The sequence below is a fragment of the Ochotona curzoniae genome, unplaced genomic scaffold, assembly GCF_017591425.1.
Source record: "Ochotona curzoniae isolate NIBS_2020 unplaced genomic scaffold, NIBS_Ocur_1.0 scaffold_3208, whole genome shotgun sequence".
In the NCBI taxonomy this organism is placed as follows: Eukaryota; Metazoa; Chordata; class Mammalia; order Lagomorpha; family Ochotonidae; genus Ochotona; species Ochotona curzoniae.
In genome coordinates this window covers 57891163-57915754 of record NW_024467106.1, presented here as the reverse complement: position 1 = coordinate 57915754, position 24592 = coordinate 57891163, and the positions used below count along the sequence as shown (strand labels likewise).

Genomic DNA, 24592 nt, shown 5'->3' with positions numbered 1-24592 from the left:
TTTTGCTGTCTTCCTCTTTGAATGTTTCCTAGTTAATAGGACTTTAGGGAAAGAATCCAAAGCTATTTTATTTCTTCTCGTAGGTGCTTCTCCGTTCAGAAATGGAAACTTGGAGAGGGTCACTCATTGTGTCTGATAAACCTTAAGTGCCAAGTGCTCAGGATGTCAGAGTGTCACACGCTGGGGTCTGGTGTTCTGAGCGCCAACCGTGCCCTGCTAGGGGTGGTGGGCTTTGAAACACCAGGGAAGCAGGCCCTTGGTCCCAAGCACAGCTCTGGGGTAGGCCATGTTTTCTCCCTAGGGGAGAGGTAAGGTGGTAAAACAGAGAGCTCCCCAATTTCCCCAAGGAGCTGACTCAATCTGAAAAAGAGTACAAGGAAGTTCTTCCCTCAGTTTGTTAAGAACGGTGCAGATTCTGAGGACGAGCAACAGGTGGGAGCTCTGTGATAGCAGGAGTCGCAAGCCGAAAAGAACAGCTGGAAGAGGAAGAGAGCCACTAGGGAAGAGTAGGGGTAAGCCTCAATGCCTGGGAGCAGCTGTCCCTCCTAAGGAGGGCTGGCTATCACTGGACCTGACCACAGGGCAACCCCTGCTGCAGGAGTGCTGAAAACAAGGGGGGAAGCAGTTGGCGGCGATTCAAGGAGGCAGGCACCCTGTGTGACATGCACACAGCAGACAGAAGCTCACCCCAAAAGTTGAGACCACAACCATCCTGTTGGTCAGGGAGACTGCGCCCACAGAGGACAACTCTACGGGCTGCTCTCGATCAGGAAATAAACTTCATTGAACAAGTCTAGCCAAAACAACAAGCAGGTGCAAAGCAAATGACAACAAGCCCCGAAGCGGAAGGTATCAGCACCCAGGCCGGCTGCAAGCACACCACGCCCACGTTGCCTGAAACCTTACGGTTTGGCGTTGGGCTTTTGGCACAGAGGTGAAGACGCTGCTTGGGATGCCTGCATCCCGTAGGGGATTTTCTGGGTTTGAATTCCCAACTCTCGTTCTGATTCCGGCTTTCCACTCATGCAGACCCTGAGAAACAGCAGATGACAGCTCAAACAGTTGGGGGGAGAGCGGATTGAATTCCAGGTCCTTGGGTTCGGTCTGACCCAACCCTGGCTGTTGCAGACATTTGCAGAACTGACCAATAGATGGAAAAGCATTCCCTCTCTCTTTCAATCAAGTCAAAAAACAAACAAAAAAAATTGTGAACAAAACATTCAGGGGTTTCAACAGCAGCGAAAAATGAGACATACATACAATCAGGAAAATATTACTCCCGGACTGGGGAGGAGGAAAAAGGCACTGGAAACTATCCTATCACTGCAGCAGATGGTGGACTTGGCAGAAGGGAGAGCTATTACAACCATGTTAACAGAAGCCAAGAAGCCTAGGCTTTAGAAAATAAACCCCAGGGCCTGGCGCGATGGCGCAGTGGTTAAGGTCCCTCGCCTTGCATGCCCGGGATCCCATATGGGTGCCGGTTCTAATCCCAGCGGCTCCGCTTCCCTTCCAGCTCCCTGCCTGTGGCCTGGGAAAGCAGTCGAGGACGGCCCAAAGCTTTGGAAACCTGCACCCGCGTGGGAGACCCGGAAGAGGCTCCTGGCTTCGGATCGGCATAGCGGGGAGTGAGTCATCGGACGGAAAATCAAAAAATCAAAATAAATCTTAAAAAAAAAATAAACCCCAAACATCCCCCCAAACCAACAATGTTCCTGGATGGGTATTCTTCATAACAAGATGATAACACTCCCAAATTTACCTAGATTTAACACAGTCCTGTCAACACACCAGCTCTTGTTCTCACATAGATTGAAAAGCTATTTCTAAAATGTGCATGAACATTCACACAAACCATAAGGTCTCAAATAATTATCAAAAAAGAACCATTTAAAAACTTACTAAAAGGGCCTGATGCGGTAGCCTAGCAGCTGAAGTCCTCGTCTTGCATCTGCCAGGATCCCAAATAGGTGCCTGTTCTAATCCCGGCAGTCTCGCTTCCCATCCAGCTCCTTGCTTGTGGCCTGGAAAAGCAGTCAAGGACAGCCCAAAGCCGTGGGACCCTGCACCCACATGGGAGACCCGGAAGAGGCTCTGGGCACCTGACTTTGGATTGGTACGGCTAGGCCGTTGTGTCCACTTGGGGAGTGAATCATCGGACAGAAGATCTTCCTCTCTGTCTCTCTTCCTTTCTATAATATTAGTCTATGGCTATATGGATTGCTGAAGTAGTGTTGAAGATCTCCAAATAAATCTTTATGGGGATATTCAACAGAGATCTTAAGTCAATTCAAGACAGAACAGTTGTTTCATCAGCAATGCTGCTCTGGCGCATCTTCATGAAGACCTGACCTGGGGACGCTTCCCACTGCCTCACAGCATCCTCAAAAATGAGTTAAAAGGAATCTCAGGCACAACTGCAGGAATTACAATCATAAAACACGTAGACAAACCATGTAAGTCAATTAGCCTTGGATTAGGCAATGTTTTGTTTCTGTTTCGGTTTTGTTTTGTTTTAGGTAGGTTATCCAAATCACAAGCAACAAAGGATAAGTGGAACTTGGAATAGAGTGACAATGTTGGGGCTGCAAACGATACCACCAATTATATAAAAAGACAGGAGTGGGTGTTGGTCCTCGCAGTTGAAACACCTGCATCCCATGATGGAATGACTGGCTGTAATGTGTAGCTCTGCTCCCGAATCCAGCAGCCCACTCACGCACACCGTGGCAGGCCGCAGGTCAGGGCTCACGTAGCTGCATGCCTCTGGCAGGAGTTCCAGATCCTAGCATCAGCTCAGCCAGCGCTGGCTGCTGGCAGGCCTGTGGGATGGGAACAAGTGAATGGGAGGCCTCTCTCCCTTTCTCTCTCTCTCTCCTTTTCTTTCTCTCTCTCTCCCTTTCTTTCATGCTCTCTCCCCTGACTTTTAAATTTTTAAAAATCTCTTTTTTTTTCCCTTTGGTATTTTTAAATTGTTATTATTTTCCATGACATGTTTTTTTTTTTTTTAAATTCCATTGGAAAGTCAGATACAGAGAGGAAGATCTTTATGGCATATTTTTATAGGTATAAGGTTCCTTTCCTCCCTCCCTCCCCAACCTCCACCCCCACACACCGTTTTTCTCCAGATTATTACAACAGGATAGTCCTTCAGTAGCAGCCACAAATCCAGCTTTCTGTTATGTAAGTTTATCATGCCGGCGTAGGTATTGGCAATGGTGGAACACTGAGTAACCTATTGTCAAGGTACATTTAGCAGTTTCATTGGCAATCCCCCTTCTATTCAGGACTAGAGATGCTAACTGCAATGTGTCTTCAATACATCTCTTAAAAATTCAATAGTAGATAATAAATGACTCACTTGAAAAAGTGGATGCAGCGTCTACACATAGATATTAATCCAAACACACTTAAATGACAAGCATAAGAGAAGATATTGTTACCTGCCACAAAGGAAATGCAAAGCGAAAGCATAATAAGATACCATTTGACACTCTGGGAAGACTATAGCCAAAACGACAGACAGTAGCAAGAGTTGACAAGAACGTGGGAAGACGAGCCCCACTTGTATTATTGGTGGAAAACTAAAAGAGATGAAGTCACTTTGGAAATTTTCAGTTCCTCAAAACAACAAACACAAAGTTGCCACATGACCCCAAAATTTCATTCTTTGCTAAATATTCAAGAAAGAAGGAAAAAACATTGACAAAGAAAAAAAAAACTTGGGTAGAGTTTTTCTCTACCCAATATTCACAACCAAACAGTAGAAACCAAAGAGTATATAAATCAAATGTCGTAAATCCATTCAGCAGAATATTACTTGGTGATGGAAAGTAATGAAGTATTTTGTGCTATACCATGATGGAGCAAGCCAGTCCTGAGGAACAGACACTATACAATCGGGTCCATGTGCATTACCCAGCATGCACATGTCCGCAGAAACAGAAGATAGACTGATGTTTATGCTGGGGCTTTGGGTGGGGAGGGACTGTATGGAATGGATGAATGGGAAGTGACTAATAGTGAGTACAGGATTTGTTCTGTGGCTTAAGAATGTTCCAATGGTGATTATGCTGAAGGCTGGACAATTGAACTACCCTCTTTCAGTGGCAAGTGGTATCACACGTGAATTACATCTTTAAAATTATTAAAGATGGAATTGTCCTTGGTACCAGTCTTGTTGCACAGTGAGTTAAGCTACTGCCTGTGACGCCAGCACCCTATTGGCAGCAGTGATTAAGTCCAGGTCGCTGCACTTCTGATCAAGCTTCCTAATGATGAATGAGCCTGGGAGAGAAGCGGAAGCTGGCCTCGGTGCTTGGGCCTCTGAACCCATGTGTGAAACTCGGTGTTTCCTGGCCTTCACGGCCACTGGGAACCGAGGCAGGGAGCGAAGAGTGCTCTCTCTTTCTTTCTTCTTCTGTTGCTGTTAACTTGATCTTTTTTAAAAAATTCAAAAAATGAATTAAAATATATTCATATGAGAAAAACCACTTGATTGATTTTCACGAAGATTAAAAAACATTCATCAGTCTACTAGGCAAATGAGCACTTCCCTATTGAAACAGCTAAAGAGAAGCAGCATTGCGCAGCACAGGATTTCCACTTGTTTTTATTCTAACCACATCTCCAGTGGTTAGAATCATGTCTGGCAAGTAAAAGATGTTCAATAGTTTGTTGACCTGAGTCTTACCTAGAAATTGGAGGCACACAGGGGATACTTGACCTGCTCAGGCCACATATCCAACAGAAGCACATGTTGTGTCATGCATATTTTATTCTTTCTCTTTTCTTTTTAAGTTCATTTATTAATTTGTGTGCGTGCATGCGTGTGTGCATGTGTGTGTGTGTGTATGAGAGGGAGAGAGAGAGAGAATCATCTTTTGCATCTGTTGGTTCACTGTCCAAATGGCTGCAACTTCAGGGGCTGATCCAGTCTCGAGTCAGGAGCCAGGAAATCCATCCTAGGTGTCACACGAGTGGCAGATGTCTAGGTAACTAGGCTATCACCTGTTGTCTTCTCAGGCACAAGGGTGTGGGGGACTGACTTGGAAGTGGTACAGCAAGGACTCCTCTGAGACGCGATGGTGGCATCCCAAGTGGCAGATTAACCCACTGCATCATAATGTCCATTCCATTTCATGCCTTCTGACACCAGGCAAAGTACACAGACCTGGGTTTTGATGCATCTAGCCACAGTTCAGTCATAACCATGGTGTAGTCTGTCCCCTTATACGTGAAGAATCCCATTACTCTCTGGTGGGGACTGGGGGTGGCTGGCTAAGGAATGCCAGGGGCAGGATGCTGTTCCTCTGGCTGCATCCATGTCCTCCTGGCAGGTGGATGGATGTGGCCAGGCTTTGGGAATCGCTGAGACATGCAGCTCGTCTGGCTGAGGGTGGGCTGGGACGGTCAACTCGGCCTCTTTAAGTGAAGGGCTGAGGGACTGCACATGGCCAAACACACATCTGTGAGTTCATATCTTGGAAGGACTCTCCATTCAGTGCAATCTGTGTAAAGCTACACCCAACATGGCCCTCACCACACACTGCTCTTCTCTCTGTGCCAATAAAATATATATATATATCTCCATAGCTGAGTGTGTTGTTTTTCTTGTAACCAATAGCAACCTAACAGATACATCATGTCTGAGCTGGAATCAAAACAAAAAACTTTTTTGAAAAGAGATAAATAATGGGAACTTTGCTAAGTAGTACAAGTGCAAAGCAACATGTGTGGAATGAAATTCTAGGTAAATGTGTTAAAATAGGAAATATCAAAGCTCCACTATCTAGAAAAAAAAAAAAGAACCCTATCTTTCCCCTAAGACCCTCTACAGAAAAAAAGGGAAAAGAGAGAAGAAAAATTTGAAAGTCCCCAATAATAACCAAACAAGGAAAAAAGAAGCAGTCAATGGGACACTTTTCAAAGAATGCTGACTCACAGGAAAAGGAGAAGTTGGGGAGATGGCCATGAGCTCATCCCCTGTGCTCCCACTTCACAGAAGCCTTATCTGTGAGCAACAGCAACCTGACCATTCCCAGGCCGATATTTCCTTTTTTCACTGTTTACTTATTTATTGGAAATGTAGCAAGAGACACAAAGGCCTCCCATCTACTGGAAACAGCTGAGCACGGGTCAGACTGAAGGACCCAGAACTCAGTCCTGGTTTCCCATATGAGTGCTTGGGACTTAAGTACTTGAGCCATGACCCGCAGCCTACCCGGATGTACCTGCCAGGCAGCCGGCTCAGAAGCAGGGAAGCTGGGACTCCTAGGCACACATTCTGCATCTTAACCATTGTGCCCCATGATTCCTGCCCCTCCCCCTTCAAATCTTGGGAGAAGGAAAAAGAGGCAGAGAGGGAAAGATACTCAAATCATGAATAAATTAATATTGAATTGATAATAACCCTCGTAGAAACAGAACATAAGTGATGCAAGTCAAGAGCTGGGGGAATAACTTGAGCAAAGCAAAGCAGACCCAGCTGAGCAGCTAGCTACTGATTAAAAAAAAGAAAGAAAGAAAATTTGCTGTGAACAAGGAAGAAAAATGTTGAAGTGAAAGAAATCAGAAAAAAAAAAGATAGTAGACATGAATGAGGCAAGAGTGAAGAACTTCCTCGAAGAGCCTAATCAGTTGGAAAGTATCGAAAATCATATGAGAAAAAGTGTCCTTGAAGGAAAGACTAAGACTGCTGCTCAAAACGCACACTGAGCTTAGAATAGAAGTTGCAGTGGTTCCATGTCAGCATGGGAAGCATTGTCAAGTTTCTCGATTTCCCAGTTAATGAAGAACTCTTTTTGCCATCCAGCATTGCTCACTTGGATGCGGTTTGTTCTACAGTTCAAGGGTAGGGAGTTGGTCACACAGTGTGGTGGTGTTGGTCACCTGGAGGAGGTGCTTACATCACTGGCAGCACTGCCCTCAGAAGGGATTGGTGTCATTTCCTTGGGTCCCAGTGGGTCCCTATGAGAGCAAACGGTCGTCGTGAGAAATGAGCCTGGCCTGCATTTCCCTGGGTTCCTGTCTGACCAGGTTCCTTCTCCCCACTCCTGAAGCACCATCATCAAGAGGAGCTCACCAGGAGCCAGGGCTGGACCACAGCCTTGAATGCCCAGAAGTGTAAGCTGAAACAGCCTTTTTTCTCCGTACAGTATCCTGCCTCCAGTCCCCATCACAGCAACAGAATATGGCCTCAGATAGCATATCACCTAAAACTGAAGGGGCAGCAGACCAGCTTTTCTCAGAGTTCTCCAAAGCAACATTTAACGTGAAAAGACAAGGGAGTTAAACTACTACTTAAAGCAGTAGGGGCAAGGAGCAAAGGATCCACCTTTGGCATCACTCCAGTCTCAGTAATGGTAACGGAACAACACCTGAAGCCCAAGAGGCCTGAAAGGTCGCTTCATTCAGCCAACCAATAAGGAATTGAGGATGGAGATGGGCTAGGGAAAGGACTGGAGGTGAGAAGAAAATTCATTTATTCAGAATAAACAATCTAGGGGGTCATGGCAACAAAAACAGTGCAAATGTAAACAACTTGGCGAAGACTCATGCAGCTAACAAAACTTGAGAAGTGAGTATGAGGGAGCAGCGAGGACATGAGCTCTCGCATCATGGGAGAGTTAACTGATACCGAATTGAGAATGGTTTGAAAAAACAACTGGAACGGGTTTGTATTTTCACTTGTCTTTTTCTGTTATCACAGTGAGGTCATTCTAGAAATGCAATGTTAGTGGTGAAGAATTGTTTCGATAGAATCAGTCATCTAGCATCTATCAATCGATTTATCGATCTGAATGTAGCAGGCACAGAGAACGGAAGGCACAGGCAGCAAGCAAGGATGAGAGAAAGAGCGGTCTTCTGGGTCACTCCCCAAATAGCCACAATGTCTAGGGCTGGGCCAGGCAAGAAGGGTTTTTATTGTCTTTTTTATTTCTTCAGCGATGCATTGGGCATCCAATAGCATGCTATTTACTGTCATGTTTATGTTAATTCTCTGTTTTGCTTCCTGTTGTTGATTTTGTTTTGTGGCTTTTCATTTCAGGAGGTGTATAGTATCTATGTAGTAGAGACTGTCACGTACAGATGTGAGGATACAATGCAGCGTGCCTCTCCTTCCAAATCAAAGATGGACTCCCAATGAAACTGTTGACTCTATCTTGACAATAGGATGCTGAACTCTCTGCCATTGTCCATGCCTAGAGGATACACTGAAATGGCTGAATGATGAACTTATGACTGTTTATGAAGGACTATTATACTATTGTAGTGATACAGGAGAAATCAGTAGTGGGGAAATGATTTGTGGGAGGGAGGAAGGGAAATCCCAGAGCTTACGGAACTGTATCATCAAATAATAACATAAATAAATTAAACAAAGCAAAATAAAATTATGGTGCAAAATAATGTACAAACAAGAAGACAACAGAATCCAAATCATCAATTAAACTGAAGGATATAGGGCCAGTGCTGTGGTGTAACAGGTTAAGGTGCCATCTGCAATGCTGGCATCCTATATGGATGGCGGTTTGAGTCCTGGCTGCTCCAAGATTGATTCAGGTCTGTGCTAATGCTCTAGGAAGGTAGAGGAAGATGGCCCGAGTGTTTATATCCATAACAGGCGACCCAGAAAAAGCTCCTGCCTTCGACCTTGCCCAGCCCCAGTTGTTGAAGATATTTGCAGAGTAAACAAGCAGATAGGAGATCTTTCTCTTTGCATCTCTCTCCCTCTCTCTTTCTCCTCCTTTCCAAGTAAGTAAATAAAGCTTTAAATAAACGCATCTGAGGATAGGACTAGTTTGGACAGAAATGGTCTTAGAAATATTGCCTGTCATTTCTCAGGGAACTACTGAGAGAGATACAATGGTATCAGCTAAGTAAAGCAAAGGCACAGGATAGGAGAATCACACATAGCGGAATAAAACAAAAGTGAAATGAAACATGTTATCACAAATTCACACACTCAAAAATGTGTACCTACACTGCCCACATTCATAGCAGCTGGGTTGTCTAAAAACATTGATGCTGACAATGCATCTTACATATCCAGAGACTCTGAGAGATGCAAAGCAAATCCCCTTCGAAAGAAAATACCTTCTTCCTGGGTCTCAGCTCATCCCTGCAAAGAACTGTTCAAGGACAATGAATATCCCAGGTGGAAGACAACCTAGTGACCGAGCACTTTGAGAGGGAAACACAGGAGACACCTGGACAAACAACAGATGTGAAGAGAATTTTTGCGCCAATTAACACATCAGTGCAAACACAAAACAAAATGCATGTATTTTCTATTTTTTTAAAATGGTTTTATTTCTTAGAGAAACAAGGAGACACAAAGAGACAGACAGACAACAAGAAGGAGCTCTCATTCATGGGTTTGTTCCCCAAACACCCACAACAGTCAGTCTGGGTAGGATGCAAGCAAGGAATTACTCAATCCAGGACCCCCAAGCGGGTGGCAGGGAACCAATCCACCACCTGCCACCTCCCAAGAGAAAAGTAGAGTCAGGGGCTAAGGCAGGAATCAAACCCAGGCACTCTGAATCAGGGTGCAAATATCTTAGTCATCAAGCCAAACATCTAGCTACCAATTAAAAAGAAACGAAGGCTGAGTATTTGGCACAGTGGGGCTTGAGACGAACGCATCCCATATCAGAGTGTAGAACTGGAGTTCCAGCTCATCTGCTCTGATTCCCGCTTCCTACAAACGCTCATCTCTAAGAGGCAGGGGCGACCCTGCCACGCATAAGGGAGACGTGGATGGAGTATGTGGCTCCTGGCTTCGGCCTGGTCCATCCCAGCTTGCTTTGGGCATTTAGCGAGTGAACCAACAGATGGAAGACCCCTCTCCCTCCATCCTTTCAAATAGAATGAAAATACATTAGCAATGTGGAAAAAAACTAAAATAGAATTCACAGTCATGGGATGGGAGATTTTCAAAAGTGACTGTGCTGAGAGCCCCCCAAGAACACCATGAGGGAAGGGGGGACAGGATTTGTCTGGAATGCTTCCAGCACCCAGCCCACTCATCATCATGGCTGACACTTGTCACTGGGAATGCTTACAGAGCGAAACCAGCACAGGAAGAAGCACAGGGTACGCAGGCAGGCAATGGGGCCTGGGTTGGGTTCCGGAAAGACAGTTTTTTTCTGAGTGTGTCAGTGACAATTCGGACATCCAGAAAATCAGTCCCTGCATAAAGTTCACATTGATGATGACTCAAAGGTTGGAAAACGCACAACAGCTACGGAGGGGGAGCTCCAAGATGGATGGAGAGCCCTGCACCGCCCGTGCCAGGCGAAAACCTCAAAGGACAGGTGCTGAGAGCAAAAGCTGGGTCTGCGTGCCATGAACAGAATGGAAACAGGCCCCCCACCCAGGCCTATTTCCAACCACATCTGCCAACTTGAACCTCTCTCTTACAGACATTCAACAGCCTCCATCTTCGCAACAACCATTATCACGGATTGTAGCAAAATTAGGTCCTATGATTTGCAAATAGAACCATAATACAAGTCTTTTGTGTAGGTTACAAAACTGTGATGGTGGAAATGATGAAATATGACATGGAAAAGGCTGAGTAAGAACTTCCTGTGCTCCCCGAGAAAGGCGGCGGCGTAGAGAGAGGAAAAGACAAGGAGAGCTCTTCCGTCAGCTGGTTCATATTACAAACGACTGCTATCCCAGAGCCCTGGGGAGTTGTGTGTACTCTGTTGTGACACTTGGATTCTGGCTCAGGAGGCAGCATTGTCAAACAAGCCTTGCCGATCAGGGTCCCCATGAAGCATTTGGTTGCCACTTGGGTACTGTTGTGTGGGGAACGCTGGAAAAAGAAATGTCCTATCGAACCCTAATGGATCCCAGAAGGAAAGTCTCCAAGCTAATTTTATGCAGGAACAGCCCAGCCTCGCTGCGGGAACTCGTGCGCCTGTGCCAACGGGCTGAGACAGACAGAGCTGGAAGACAGAACGTGAATTAAATGAGATTCTTTGGAACCAGAACTTGACAACAAACAGCCACACGAGGAGACAGAAGGCCTGGGGACAGACGTACTGGCAAAAGTGAGGTTTCGTGGACTTGGCGCAAGGTTCTGGCAGCGCCTCTGTGACAGGTCCAGTCATCAGGCACCTGTGCCTGCAGCCCCCCTCCCAGCCGTTTGTCATTTGGGGGACTGGCAGAGTTTTGATTCTGACAACTGTCACGGCAAGGCAGGAAGAAGGGCTGGAAACGGGAAGAGACACATCAGGTGGGTGATTATAAACCATTTTAAGGGCTGGAGAAAGGATTGCATTTAATTGGACGAGCCATAGATAGCATAGCCCCGGGATGGGGGGAATGGAAGGCAGCTTGTAAGACTGCAATTCTGTGAGACTGCAGCCCACCCTTAGGCGGCGCCTTCCAGAATCCCGGACGCCCTCTGGTGCCGAAGTCAGCAAGAACCTGTTGGCTGGCGACTGAGACTACACCATGCAGCGAACCACAGTGCCTTCCTAAGCAATTCCATGGCAAGCCACAAGCCCGCTCCTGTGTGCTTGTGGCAGTCACAGCCGTGGGCCAGCTAACAGGGAAGCGGTTAGGAGCGGGGGACTGCCCTGCTCATGTCATTGGCTGCCCTAGCTTCTTTATATATGGAGGTCCCCCGCTCAGCCTTTCTGTGGGAGAAGGGTGAAGCGCCCCACTCTTCCCCTTCGCTTCCTGCAGCCCCTGCGCGCCCCCGCCTCGCGTTCCAGTAGCACTCCCAAAAAGAAAGGGCGCACGGGTGCGGTCAGTGGGGTGCGCCCGCTGCGGCAGCGGAGGTGGGGAGTACTGTCCGGGAGGAAGTGCGGCTGCCTGCCAAGCGCGTTAAGGAAGTTGCCCAAAATGAGGAAGCGCCGCGCGCTGGGCGGCTGAGCGACCCCCGAGGCCCGAGAGCTACGCGCCCCGGCGGCCGGTGCTGCGCCCCGCTGCTGCTGCGGACGCCCCGTCCTGAGCCTGGTGCTCCGCGCGTCCCACCCTCGCCTCACCTGGCACAGGTAGGTGCGGCCGCGCGCGCCTTCCCTCCCACGGCCCACGCGTCCTGGAGGGGCACGCATGGCCGGGCTCGCCCTCGACCGTTTCTTTCGCGCCCGCTCGCTGGCGCAGGTGCCCACCAGACCCAAGCCTTTCCAATTCAGCAGTAAGGATGACAACAACCGCTAGATAATGCAAGTAGGTGCCGCTAGCTCCTCTCTCTGCTTGCATCTTGCGGGGGTTGGGGGGTCTCGGCCTGGTCTGAGGCGGGAGCGTGGAGGCCGGGAAGCTAACGCGGGAGCCCCAAGCTCGAGCCTCCCCGGGGCCGACGGTGAGGAGGCGGCGCGGGGTCTGCTCTGCACGCGGCTGGCACCAGGCATACTGCCAGACTTTGTTTTGACCCCTGGAGGTGTTTGTTCGATATGAATCCCCTGGGACGTGCTGACGATGTGTATCCGGTCCCCTTGTGCCTGTGCTGCAGAAAGCCAGTTGCCTAAAACGCGAAACTTTCCGAAAGGCTGCTAAAATTGGGCATGGCTGCCCTCGTCGAGGCGTTTTCCTTGCAAAGTAACTCCTCCTCCTCCGTGGAGACGGAATGTTTTGGAGAGCAGGCAAGGTTTACATGGGAAAACGTACTTGTTTATTTATTTGAGCTGTACGGTTCCCTAACCTTAAACTATGCAGGTGCGGGCTGATCTGTGTGTTGAATGGAGAAAGGCAGTCCATGGGAAGAAGTCAGACTTTGAATCATTTTGCCTTGGAAAACGGTCTGCCTTGTCTTTAGGAGTTTGGCTTGCTTCATGGGAGAGGCGTCTGAGTTCAAGGAAGACTGCTGGCTGGAAGTTTTGCTTTGTCTCTAACCCTTCAGGCATTTCAGCACATCATAAAAGGAGTTGGACATGTGCCATATCTGATGTGTAGGTTACAGAAAATCCATCGTGTGATGCTCAGGGATTTCTGGAGGAATGGCTCCTAGCCTCTGATTTCTTCGTTTCCCTGGGTACAGGTGTACGGCCTTCACACAGGCCAATATCTTAATTCAGTACAATTAAATATGCTGATGCATGAAAATTCAGAGTGTGCATGGATCCGTAGACCTGGAAAGTATTAACTATTTTAAGTGAGGCTTCTCAAATTATTTGATGAGCTAATTTCGTGTTATCTAAAGCATACTTTGAGTATCTTCAGAGCCATGTTGTAGCAAAGTAGAAATTGATTTGCAGCGTTGCCTGTCTTTGAAGTGCATACCTGGGTGGGATTTTGCAGCTTTAACACTAGTGTATTGGTAGTGCTTGAAGTTAGGGCAAAAATAGGGTGAACTTTTGGATCCTTAGCTTTTCTGAGGCATGAAATTGGCATGAAATTGCTTGAAAGGAAATACCTCGCGATCTTTTAGGCTCACGTGAAATCATCCCATTGCAGCTCGAGTTGCCCTGTTGTTTTGGAGCCAAAGATGCAGGTCCGTGTGTGCCCACCGGCGTCCCCAGAACTTCCGTGCTGAGAGGTGTTCTGGAAATGAGGATTTTTTTTTCCAGAATGCGGAATTTCCCATGGGATTTCAAATTCCAGAATTTAGAGAGGTACCAAACACTGCTGGTCAGTCTCCATCCCAGCCCGGGATTCCCCTGTGCTGGTATCATTGCACTTTCACATTTAGCTGTAAATGTTCTTGCCCAGTAGTTTAAAGACTATAAATAGTTGTGTGTCAGTTTAAGGCAAGTGCTTTCTTGATATGAGGTACCCTAAAGTGTGTGTGTGTGTGTGTGTGTGTGTGTGTGTGTGTGTGTGTGTGTGTGTGTTTTCAGAGCTGGCTATAAGGGACCAGGTGTACCAGGGAACTGCAAAAATGTCATGGGAAAAATGGCGAAGAAACATTTTTGAAGTCAATGCATAATGTTTTCGTGAATGTTAATGTCCTTTGTCCCTCTGTTTGTCCAAACTCACACTTTCTTCAGAGGCTGAAGCAGCAAGAGACTTTTCTAGATTAGTCAAGATCTAGATCCTGCAGGTGGGAGTGGGGCGTTTCCTCTTCCAGCGGTCTCAGTGGGAGCAGCAGCTGCATTCCTGCACAGTGGGATTGTCAGGTCTCATAGGCTGCTTGGGAAGGACCCTCATCAGCCTTTCTAGCTGAACCTGTCCTTGGAAGGAAACACACACACACACACACACACACACACACACACACGGTGTCCTGTGAGCGGTGCGGCTGGCTCCAGCTGTGCCCAGCTCTAGCTGCACCCTTTATCTGTGCCCAAGGAAGGGCAGAACTCTTCATAGTCCCAGATCATTTTTACTTTCTCTGCATAGATGTTTTGCGGATACCTCCAGCCGTGCTAGTCTTCCAGCCTTCACGTTTTCCCTCTCTTCTGGATGGTATAGCTGTGCATGGAGAAGGGGGAAAAAATAGGAATTTAAGTCGAATGTCTATATCCCAAGCATTGGTTGTTTCCTTTGAAAACAAACTCAGGTCCAAAGGCCGAGCAGGCTTTGCTTGGTGTAATTGTGTTGCATCTGTTTTCTCTCCTATGTTGCCCTTGAAAAGGTTGGATTTGAATACAAGGAAAAAGGTTTTTCTATAGAGCATTTGTGGGAAGGTTAAAATAGAAATGAGCTCGTATCCTACAATGGAGTACTTGGGCTTAGGGTGCCCTCAGCTTGCTGCTAATGTAGACCCCTGAAGCTGCAGTGATAACTAAATGCCTGGTCTTGCCCATCCAGATGGGAGAATTGGGTTGAGTTTTTGGTTTCTGGCTTCTGTCCAGCCACCACCTTTGAGGGAATTTGGGGCACAAAGCGGTGTGCGTGGCATTGCTCTGTCTCAACCTGTCAAACCAACCAACCGACCAACAAACTAGACCCATTGGCTTTGAAGAATGTATGCTCACTTCCTTTTCACTTTGTTGGGGAGATTTTCTACTTTTTATTTTTTAAACTGGTGAATTACTAATGTGTATTAATTTGCGCTTTTTTTCTTACCTGTATTTTGCTTTTTTTCTTACAATTCAATCATGGGAGTGTTGTGTTACACCTCTTCAAGCATAGTTAAGTTGGAATCTTTAAGTACAAGGGAATTTAACCGAGGCTAAAGATAGCCAATTTAGTTTACGTTACAGGAGGTTTAGCAGATCAAAAATGACTGTCTTGGGCTTTTTCTTCCTGGAAGCCACATTGTTTGTTGTTGGAGGCCACAGACAGGTGGGTTCAGGGAGGCAGAGCTCGGCACCCAGAGTGTTGGTGGGATGGGGTTCCTGGGGGGGGGGGGCGGTGCTGTGAGCAGCACTTGGTCCAGCCTCTGGTACTGTGGCCCTGGCTCCTGAGGGCATGGGGTTGGGCAGATGTCGGCCTCTGGCTGCACCTGCGTGCAGATGTGCAGGCAGACAGCAGGTCTCCATGGGGAGGCAAGGCTGACGTCATGGGAGACTGAGGAATGCCTGCAATTTGAGTATCCGTTGACTCAAATGTGCTCGGTCTGGCTCCGAAAAGCCCTGGCCGAGTCCGGCAGGAGATCCACTCTTTCCCTCCTCATCTGTTTCTCTTCCCTGGTAAATCCTCACTCTGTCTTGATCAGAGTGGCACTTTACTGGGTCTGCCAGTGCCTGCTGAATTGCCATGAAAAGGTTCCGTGGTCTGAGCTCTTTTTCTTTACTTTTAGCTTGTGACGGGTTATTCCCTTCTTCCCATAAGCTAGAACTGCTTTTTAATTGTATGTTTTTTGCTGTGTGAGCTTTCTCCTAAACTGTTTCCTTATATGTAGTAGACATATTTGCCCATTCATACATCTGTTTCACGCTATTTTCTGCTGACTTCCGAGTCTGGGAATGGAGCACTTGGCCATCCCAGCCCACCTGACATCCCTGCCCATGTTGCACACCGTCCTAGGATAGTTATTCTATCACTTGAAGGTCAAGCAGTCTTTTTGATATTTATTGTGATTACACAAATATGGTGTACTGCAAAAGCAGGTATTTGTTACAACTACATTTTCTTTCTTTTTTTTTTTTATTGTGTTTATTTGGAAGTCAGAGTTATGGAGAGAAAGAGACTCCAAGATTGCAAGCTCTTCCATCCGCTAGTTCACTCCCCAGATGTCTGCAGTGACTGGAGCTGGGAACTCCATCGGGATCTTCCGCATATTGACAGGTGCTCAAATACCCAGGCCATCTTCTTCTATTTCCCCAGGCATTCTACCAAGGATTTAGCGACCCAGCAGCCAGCCCTGGGGCATGGCCATGTCAGTGCCCCAGAGGGTGGTTTCATCAACCACACCATGATGCCAGCGCTTACATTTTCTTCATATACTTCTTCATTTTTCCAGGGGTGAATACTTCTTTTAATTTTGTAGTTTCGTAGTTTATACTGAGCTAATATCATTTTCTTCCCTATTCCTTGACATAAGCTGAAAACCCTCTTGACCTGAGTTTCCGCAGAGTTGAATATACTAAGAAACTTCTCAGTTTTGCTTTCTGTCTCTCCCTCTGTCTCTTCTGGGAACCCTCTGTCTTCTTGCTTGCATGCAATAGTGACTTCAGTCTTGCCACACAGGCATTGTTAACTAAAGGATGTTTAGGGCCATTTATCAGTTAAACACGCTTTTTTGCCCTCTGCTGAATCATACTCCTTGCTTTGGCTTTTGGGGAATATCTGCAGAGGATTCGCTGAACCAAAACCCAAACACAACATCACAACAATTCCTAAACTGTGGTTTCTCTGGCTGTTTATTTTTCTGTGTTGTAGAACTTTGTGATTTCTTCTATCAGGACTTATTTTTTAATTACTTGCCTTAGATTGGGCTGGGGTGGCAAGAAAGAGAAACTGCCATCTGCTCTTTCACTTCTGGGTGGCTGAGGTCACGTCGGGTGAAGCTCGGAGTTGAGAACCGCAGCTGGGTCTCCTGTGTGAGTGACCGGGACCAGGTACTTGACCACTGCCCACTGCTTTCCAGGGTTCCCATTAGCAGGAGACTCAGGACATACTTTGAGTCATGCTTAGGGAGAGATGATCTTACTCCAGTTTAGCACACAGTATCTTTATTATGTCAAAAACTTTCACACACATAGAGAACATAGTAGGTGATGGATACTGTCCCAAGGATATAATGCTACCTTTTTAACTTTACATACTTTTGGTTTACTTTATAGTCAGAAGCTTAAAGCTCCACTAAGTAGAGTTAAACAAGTAAGGCATTTTTTTTTTCAGGTGCAGAAAATGCTTCAGTAGAAATATAGATGAGTGCTATATAAACAGTGATCAAATGAAAATATAACCCATCTCACTCACATATGTTAAATTTTTTGATTCTCTATTAGCAGGATCTGGCATAATTTCACTAAGCATCATGGTTTCTATTTGCATCCATTTTGTTGCAAAATACAGAATTTCATTCTTTTTATGGCTGAATAGTATCTCACATCATGCGTATATAGACCACATTTATTTATTTGGCCATCTGTTGATTTACATCTGGGTTGATTCTAAATCTTAGTTATTGTGGATTGAGCTGCTGTAAGTGGAGGGGTTCAGACAATTCTTTCATATGCTGTTTATTTCCCTTAGGTATATCCCGAGGAGTGGTATAGCTGGGTTGTTCTGTCCTGGGTTTTCTGAGTGAGCTCCACACCGTCTTTCGTAATCGTCCTAGCAGTTTGTATTCCCACCCACAGTGTATCAGTGTACTTCTCCAAGACTCACACCAGGGAGAAACTCAGGACATCCTCTCCAGCGGTCGTTGGGTTTTGGTTTGGGGCCGAAGGCCATTCTCACTGGGCTAGGTTTCATCACTGTGGTTTGTATTTGCATTTCTATGCTGACTTGTGATCCTGAGAGTTTTCCCTCTGTGCGTTGGCCATTTGTGTTGCTTCCTTTGAGAAATACCCATTTCTGAACTGGATTGTTGGTTGTTGAGTTACTCCAGCTCCTTATGTATTCCGAATCTCAATCCTTATCAGCTGTATAGTTTGCAAATATTCTCTCCCTTCCTGGTTAATCATTTCCTTGGCAGTGCAAATGCGTCTTGATCTATTCACACCTGTCTGTTTTTGCTTTATGTTGCCTGTCTTTCTGAGGTCTTATCCAAGAAGTCTTTGCCTAGGCCAGTCCCTCGTTTTCCCGATGTTGTCCTCTAGTAATTTGATGGCTTCAGGTCTCAGGTGTGTATCCTTGATCCCGAATGAGTTGATTTTTGTATGGTGTGTGAGGTATGACTTTTGCTTCAAAATGCTACATGTGGAGATCCACTTTTGCCAGTTCCATTTGTTGAGGAGACTTGTTTCTGCAAGGACTGATTTTAGCCTGTTTGTTAAGGATGACTTGGTTGTAGATGCCGGGATTAATTTCAAGGGTTTCTGTTGTGTTTCATTAGCCACGTGTCTGTATTGTGCTGGTAGCAGGCTGTTTGGATTGTGACTACCCAGTAATGTGTGTTGAAATCAGCTGTTGTATTGCCTCCAGTTTTTGTTTGTTTGTTTGTTTTCCTTTAATTCAGATTTTTTGGTGATTCTGGGTACTTTGTGTTTCCATATACAGTTTAGGATCAGGTATTTTCTAGATCTGAGAAGAATGTTATATGATCAAGGTCACATTGAATTTATAACCTGACTTAGGTAGTTTGCACACCTTAATGGTGTAAATTCTTCCAGTCCGTGAACTTGGAAGATTTTTCCTTTTTTTGTGTCTTCATCTATTTCTTTCCCTAATGTTTGGTAATTTTTTTAAAAAAAGATTTATTTATTTATTATTGGAAAGGCAGATATACAGAGAAGAGAGACAGAAAGATCTTCCATCTGGTTTTCTCCCCAGGTGACCACAATGGTCGGTGCTGTGCGGATCCGAAGCCAGGAGCCTCTTCCGGGTCCCCCACGTGGGTACAGGGTCCCAAGGCTTTGGGCTGTCCTCAACTGCTTTCCCAGGCCACAGACAGGGAGCTGGATGGGAAGCTGGACTGCCGGGATTAGAACAGGTGCTCATAAGGGATCCTGGTGCGTTCAAGGCGAAGATTTTAACTGCTACGCTACCACATTGGGCCCCTGTTAATTTTCATTGTAGAGATCTTTGCTTAAATGGATCCTTGGTTAAATCGATTCTAAATTTTATGTATTTATTTATTTATTGTAGCTATTGTGAATGGGACGGATCTGAAGACTTTCTGAGCCAGTAGCTGAATTTTAAAACCACAGTACTGCCTCCCTTGTTGTGGATTCTTTTCTGGACAATGGAGTGTTTTTTTCCCCTCACCCTCTCCCCCAGCCCAGCCCTTGGGACTTAGTCAGGTGGCTCTCTTTGAACTCTGATGGCTTCAGGGAATCTTGTGTGGTGTCCAGCCCTGTTGCGCCAGTAAGGGTGGGGAGCGCTAGACAGAATGAAGTTCAGCAGCAGAGGTGGCGGCTGTGAGCTTCCCCAGTGTGCTTGTTGCAGTAGCAGCTTGCAGGGCTGGGGATCCCCTGGTGGCTTGGGACATACAAGAGAGCTTCTAGCTGCTTTTTTTTTTTTTTTTTTGCAGGGCCCTCAGGCTCTTCTCGGTAGAGGCAGAATGTCCTGTTTGCTTTCAACTTGTGCACTAGGAATACTTGAGCTATTTGGTGACTTCTGCTTAAGTCACCTTAGCACCCAAGTGGGTTTGCATTCCCTACTCTGTGTGTTCAAACTGCTAGTGAAGTTTGTGCAGAGTAAATAATCCCAGTGGGGAGTTCCCTTGCGTGTGTAGCCATCACTCGCTGGTACCTGGTGTGTGGTTAGAACGGCTGTAACGGTCTCAGCTTGTGTCAGGTGGGCAGCCCTGGGCACCTGGCCCATGGTCCAGGATGGAGACTGGTAACTGTGTTTGTTCCCATGGAGGTTTCCAAGAAATGACTTCTCTGAATCGTTCTTGAGAACAATTTCTAAAGTGAGTTGTAGCTTCCAAGAGGGGAAACTTTTTCTTGTGAGAAGCTTTCAATGACATAATTGAAGCAGGAGGCGATATCTATAGTAAAGAATTCAAATGGAAAAACCATCTGACCCTTGCCCACCATCCGCATCCCCAAGTTGGGAACACTTGAATCTGTCACCTTTTGTTGTAGGATGTCGGATGTGAAAAAACACGCCAGCAACCTTGTTTCTTGCCTCACAAGAAAGAAGAATTTTCCTGTGGACAAACTGTTTGCAAAGTATGGTTTATTTGGGAAAGAGAGCAAAAGGGCTCCTGAGTCTCCAAGATAGAAAAGATGCGAGAAAATGGTGGAAATGGTGCCTGCTCTGCACCATGGGGGTGGGTGTCACATAAATCACCCCAAGGGCAGAAAGGAAAAAAAATAAACTTATATGGGAGTGATTTCTACCTTCTTGTCTGGAAACAAAAGATGAGACCAGTAGAAGATCTCATCCCCCACCCTGAAGATAAACTGAGGTGGCTCCATTCTTGTGACAGTGACCAAAGTAATAAGTTTGGGCCAGTCTGCTTGCTAAGGGTGTTAGTTATTTAAAACCACTTGAAGTTCTTAAGGTTTTTAGGTTATTATTCGCAGCTAGCTCCTGCAGCCTAGTTCTTTTACCGTGAGCCAAAAACACGGGATGCAACGAGGTACTTCAGGAGGTTTATTGGCGGGGCAGGAACAGGACAGTGGTAGTGGGAGAACGACTAGAAAAGGAAGGGAGGGCGGCAGCTGGGGCTCTTCATGTTCAGGTGAGCCCTTGCAAGGCGTTGGGGGAGGGATTGGGAGGGATTCAGGGCAGGTCCCAGGGGATTGGTGCCCTCAGGATGATTGCTAAGTGGGCAGAGTTGGGGAAGGGGCCCTGGAAAGATTGGGGTGGGATTCTCAGGTGAAATGCCGGGTTACATCTGATTGGTGAACAGGTGGACCTGTGCGAATTTCATCAAGTGTGAGGAAGAGGAAATGGCGCTGGGTCCAGGGTGGGATATTGAGTAACTCTTTTCAAAGGAACACGATTGAGATGTTAATTCTGTTTCTTTCCATCCGAAAGAGTATGGAAATAGGGCAAAATCTCATTTTTAGAAACAATTAACATCTTGAAAGTAACTTCTCTGGAGTCCCTGACTGTCCATCTACCTCCATTTTTAGCTCCTTTCTGAGCACTGCTGTGTAGAGGGGTGTGTGTGTGTGTGTGTGTGTGTGTGTGTGTGTGTGTGTGTTCAGGACCTATCATGATTGGGGATAGGATAACATGTGTCATTCAAGTGCCTGATCACCCTGTTGGTTTCTCCAATAATCAGTGTTCCTATGATCAATACTTTCAAGCATTATCAAACATGGAATTAAGACAGGTTTATTTTGGCGTAGAGGGAGGCATTGGTGATGGCTCAAATGACTGGGTTCCTGCCCCCACCAGGGAGAGACTTCAGTTGAGTTCCAGTCTTCAGGTCTGACCTGCCCCGAGGCCAGTGGGGCACTAGAGCCAGGAACCAGCACAGGGGTGCCATCTCTCTCTCTCTCTCTGTCTCCCTCATCCCAACAAATGCATACATTCTTTAAGAAAATATTTCAACTCTGAGCTCCTGTTCTTCTATCCTTCTGTGGAGATTTTAAATTTTAAAATATTTTATTTATTTGAAAGTATTGTTTGAATAACAGAGAGAAGAGAGGCAGAGGCAAAGAAAATGATCTTCTGCCCTCGGGTTCACTCTCAAATGGCTTCAACGGCTGGGTCAAATCAGGGAGCCTAGAACTCCTCTGGATCTCCCACGTGGACACAGGGGACCAGACACTTGGCCATCTTCCACTGCTTTCCCAGGCACATTAGCACTTCCCTGATACAAGATGCCAACCTCTCAGAGGGCAGTTTAGCCCACTGCAAAGCAGTGTTTGCCCCCAAAGTTTCTAATTTTAACAAGCAAATAGTGAAGTCCATGGGCTTTTAGAAAATAGTTCCTTTGGTTCTGTGTTCTTATTACTGCTTCTGGTGGGGCCATCCTATCCATTTGCACCATGACGCCTGTCCAGGGCGTCAGTTCGTCTCTTGCCCATTTGCTTGCCTGCATCTTGGCCTCAGCTGTCCTGATGTGCTTGAGATTTCCAGGTATGTATTGGTCTTTTTGCTCCCAAAGGCTCTAGGAGTTAGTGTTTAAAGGATGTCTTTGTTGGATGATCCTCTTGTAGCTTGTGCTCCATCAGATAGGAGGAGCCAGTCACTGAGTGTGTGGGGTGCAGGGGCTCCCCGATATTTGTGGATGTGCCTATGTCTTGCCTACCCAAATGAAACCAGATCTACATTCATTCCTGCCAAGGGGTTTCGGTGACCTGTTTAGCAGCCATGGAACTGGAGAGGGCCAGGCCACCTGACTGCGCACCCACTTTCTGTCCCCATGTCTGTCCCTTCTGAGGTGCTCCTCGGGCATCCCCCGCCTCTGCTGCAGCCCCTGCAAGCTGCCCTCTTCAGTTTGAACCTGGTTTGTGTCTTTAAGACGCACAGTACTTGTCATTCTTCCTAGTGGTGTGCTTCTTGGTACCCTGTCATGCTGTGGATGAGTTTCTGTGATATCCTTGTTCGCCTGAGTGCTTTGCCTTCTCTGCACTTATAGTGCCTGGATAGGATGGATGCGGAGGTCCACCACTTCCTTCTTTTTCAGCAAAGCCGGTTGGTTAATGGTCAAAGCTGTGTGAAAGGGGTTTGGTAAGCCGGAAGGAGATATCCTCCCACAGCGGGGTGGGTGCTGGTTCCTGACACCGGTTGGGTGTTTGGTTCCCAGGTCACTACCAGCTTCTGTGATCTTCAGTGTCCCCCTTCGAGGCCAATAGGCAGAGGTCATGTGGTTCACACAGGAAGTATATCTAGGAAGGGGGGGGCACCCTTGCAAAGAGGATACTACTTATTAGCACCGTGAGAGTGCCAAATCATAGCTGTCTTAGGGACATGTTCAAAGAAACCTGTGGCGCCCGGCACTGTAGCCTAACAGCTGATGTCCTTGCGTTGCACATGCCGGGATCTCATATGGGCACCGGTTCTAATCCCCACAGCCCTGCTTCCCGTCCAGCTCCCTGCTTGTGGTCTGGGAAGGCAATCGATGACGGCCCAAAGCCGCGGGACCCTGCGAAAGTCTCCAGGCTCTTGGCTTCGGTTCGGCTCAGCTGCGGCCATTGAGGCTGCTTGAGGAATAAATCAACAAACGGATGATCTTCCTCTCTGTCTCTTCTCTCTGTATATCTGACTTCCCAATAAAAACAAAATAAATCTTTTAAAAAAGAGGAAGAAGAAGAAGCCGGGTTTTTAAGGATTTATGTACCTAAACCTGCCGAGAGACAGTGAGGCCCCAGAAGGTGTAGGAACAGCACTGGGATTGCAGACCTTAAAGCCTGCTTCTTTTCCAGAACTAGAATTACCGCCCACTGCTTTAAGAAGGAGAAAAAATGAGGTCTTAATGAGAGGTGGAATTTGAAGTTCCCCCAGCAAACTCCGACTGAGTGAAAGACGTGTTGCTATGACTCTTGTACCATTAGTGGAAGGTAGCCTGGCGGGTATGCGCTTTGTGTCTTTGTGTTGAAAATGAAGTATATTCACAATGGGAACTAGATGGCAGCACGCCATGACAGGCAGATGTGAGAAGTTTTGGTGTGTATGGCTCACGTTCAAGTTGGAGGTGCCCTCGGAGTTAGTCTACGAAGGCAGCCTTTGTTGCATGACCCCTTACGGCGTGTGCTTTGTGAGGACGTGGACATGCGTGGTGCAGGATGAGCCAGTCTTGGCTGTGTCGGCCGTGATGGTTTGAGTGTGCCCCCCTTCAAAACAAAGATACATGGTCATCAGCATGGTGATACTGGAAGGTGCTGAAATGTTGAAAAATTGGAGACTTGTAGGAGGAAATGACATCACCAGGGTGCTGCCTTTCCAAAACTGTATAGTTTTCCTAGGATGCTGATGAGTTCCCCTAAGACGGAGTGGGTAGCAGAAGAGCAAGCAGGGCCGCTACCCGCCCTGGCTGCCTGCTGGCCAGGTGACCACTCTGTCCCTCTCATACACACCCCTGCCATGTTGCCTCTCACCAGAACCTTAATCGGTGAGTGCACCCAAGCCCGATGTGGACTGTCAACCCCTCAAGCTGTGAGCTAAATAAATCCCTGTCGTTTATGTACGGCCCAGCCCCTTGTGCTTTGTGCCAGCAATGGAGAAAGCACAGTGAACAGCCGAGTTAACTGGGAGCATATGGGAAGCTGAATGCATGGAGGCACTTGCCGTGGCTTGCACATCAGACCCTCGTGTCTGCAGCTGTCTGCCTAGAGGCAGGATCACTGCCTCGTGCCTGTGTTACTGAGAGTTGAAGGGCTTGATGTGCTCGCTGTTCTGGAGCATTATTCTAGAACAAGCGCAAAGGGGAAATTCCAGAGTCATTTCCAAGCAGAAATGGAAGGATTTGGGATGCGGGTGGGATTTCAGTGATCCAGTCGAGGAGTCGGCAAGCAGGAAGAAGGTGGATGGATGCTTACTCCCTGTGATGTTCTCCCAAGGAGCCACCAGTACCTGTCAAGACCTAAGCATATCCAGGCTATCCCCTTTGGGCCATTTGCTTCTTGTCTGTGTCTGTTCATAGAGCAGTGATGGGTTGCTTTGCTGGAGGGTGAGGGGACAGTAGAATAAAGGACCTCACCCCGGGTGGCTTAGCCACAGACTGTAT

General features: G+C 46.9%; 1 protein-coding gene across 2 annotated transcripts in view; it reads left to right on the top strand.

Annotated features, from left to right (window-relative positions):
* Window positions 1-11903: 11903 nt before the first annotated feature.
* Window positions 11904-24592, top strand: part of SYK (spleen associated tyrosine kinase) — an 88673-nt gene continuing 75984 nt past the window's right edge. Inside the window, exon 1 of one of the 2 annotated variants that reach the window (XM_041004298.1) lies at window positions 11904-12017. The gene's annotated coding sequence lies outside the window, so the exon portion shown is untranslated. The remainder of the gene's footprint in view (window positions 12018-24592) is intronic. The other variant, XM_041004295.1, reaches the window with a different exon arrangement.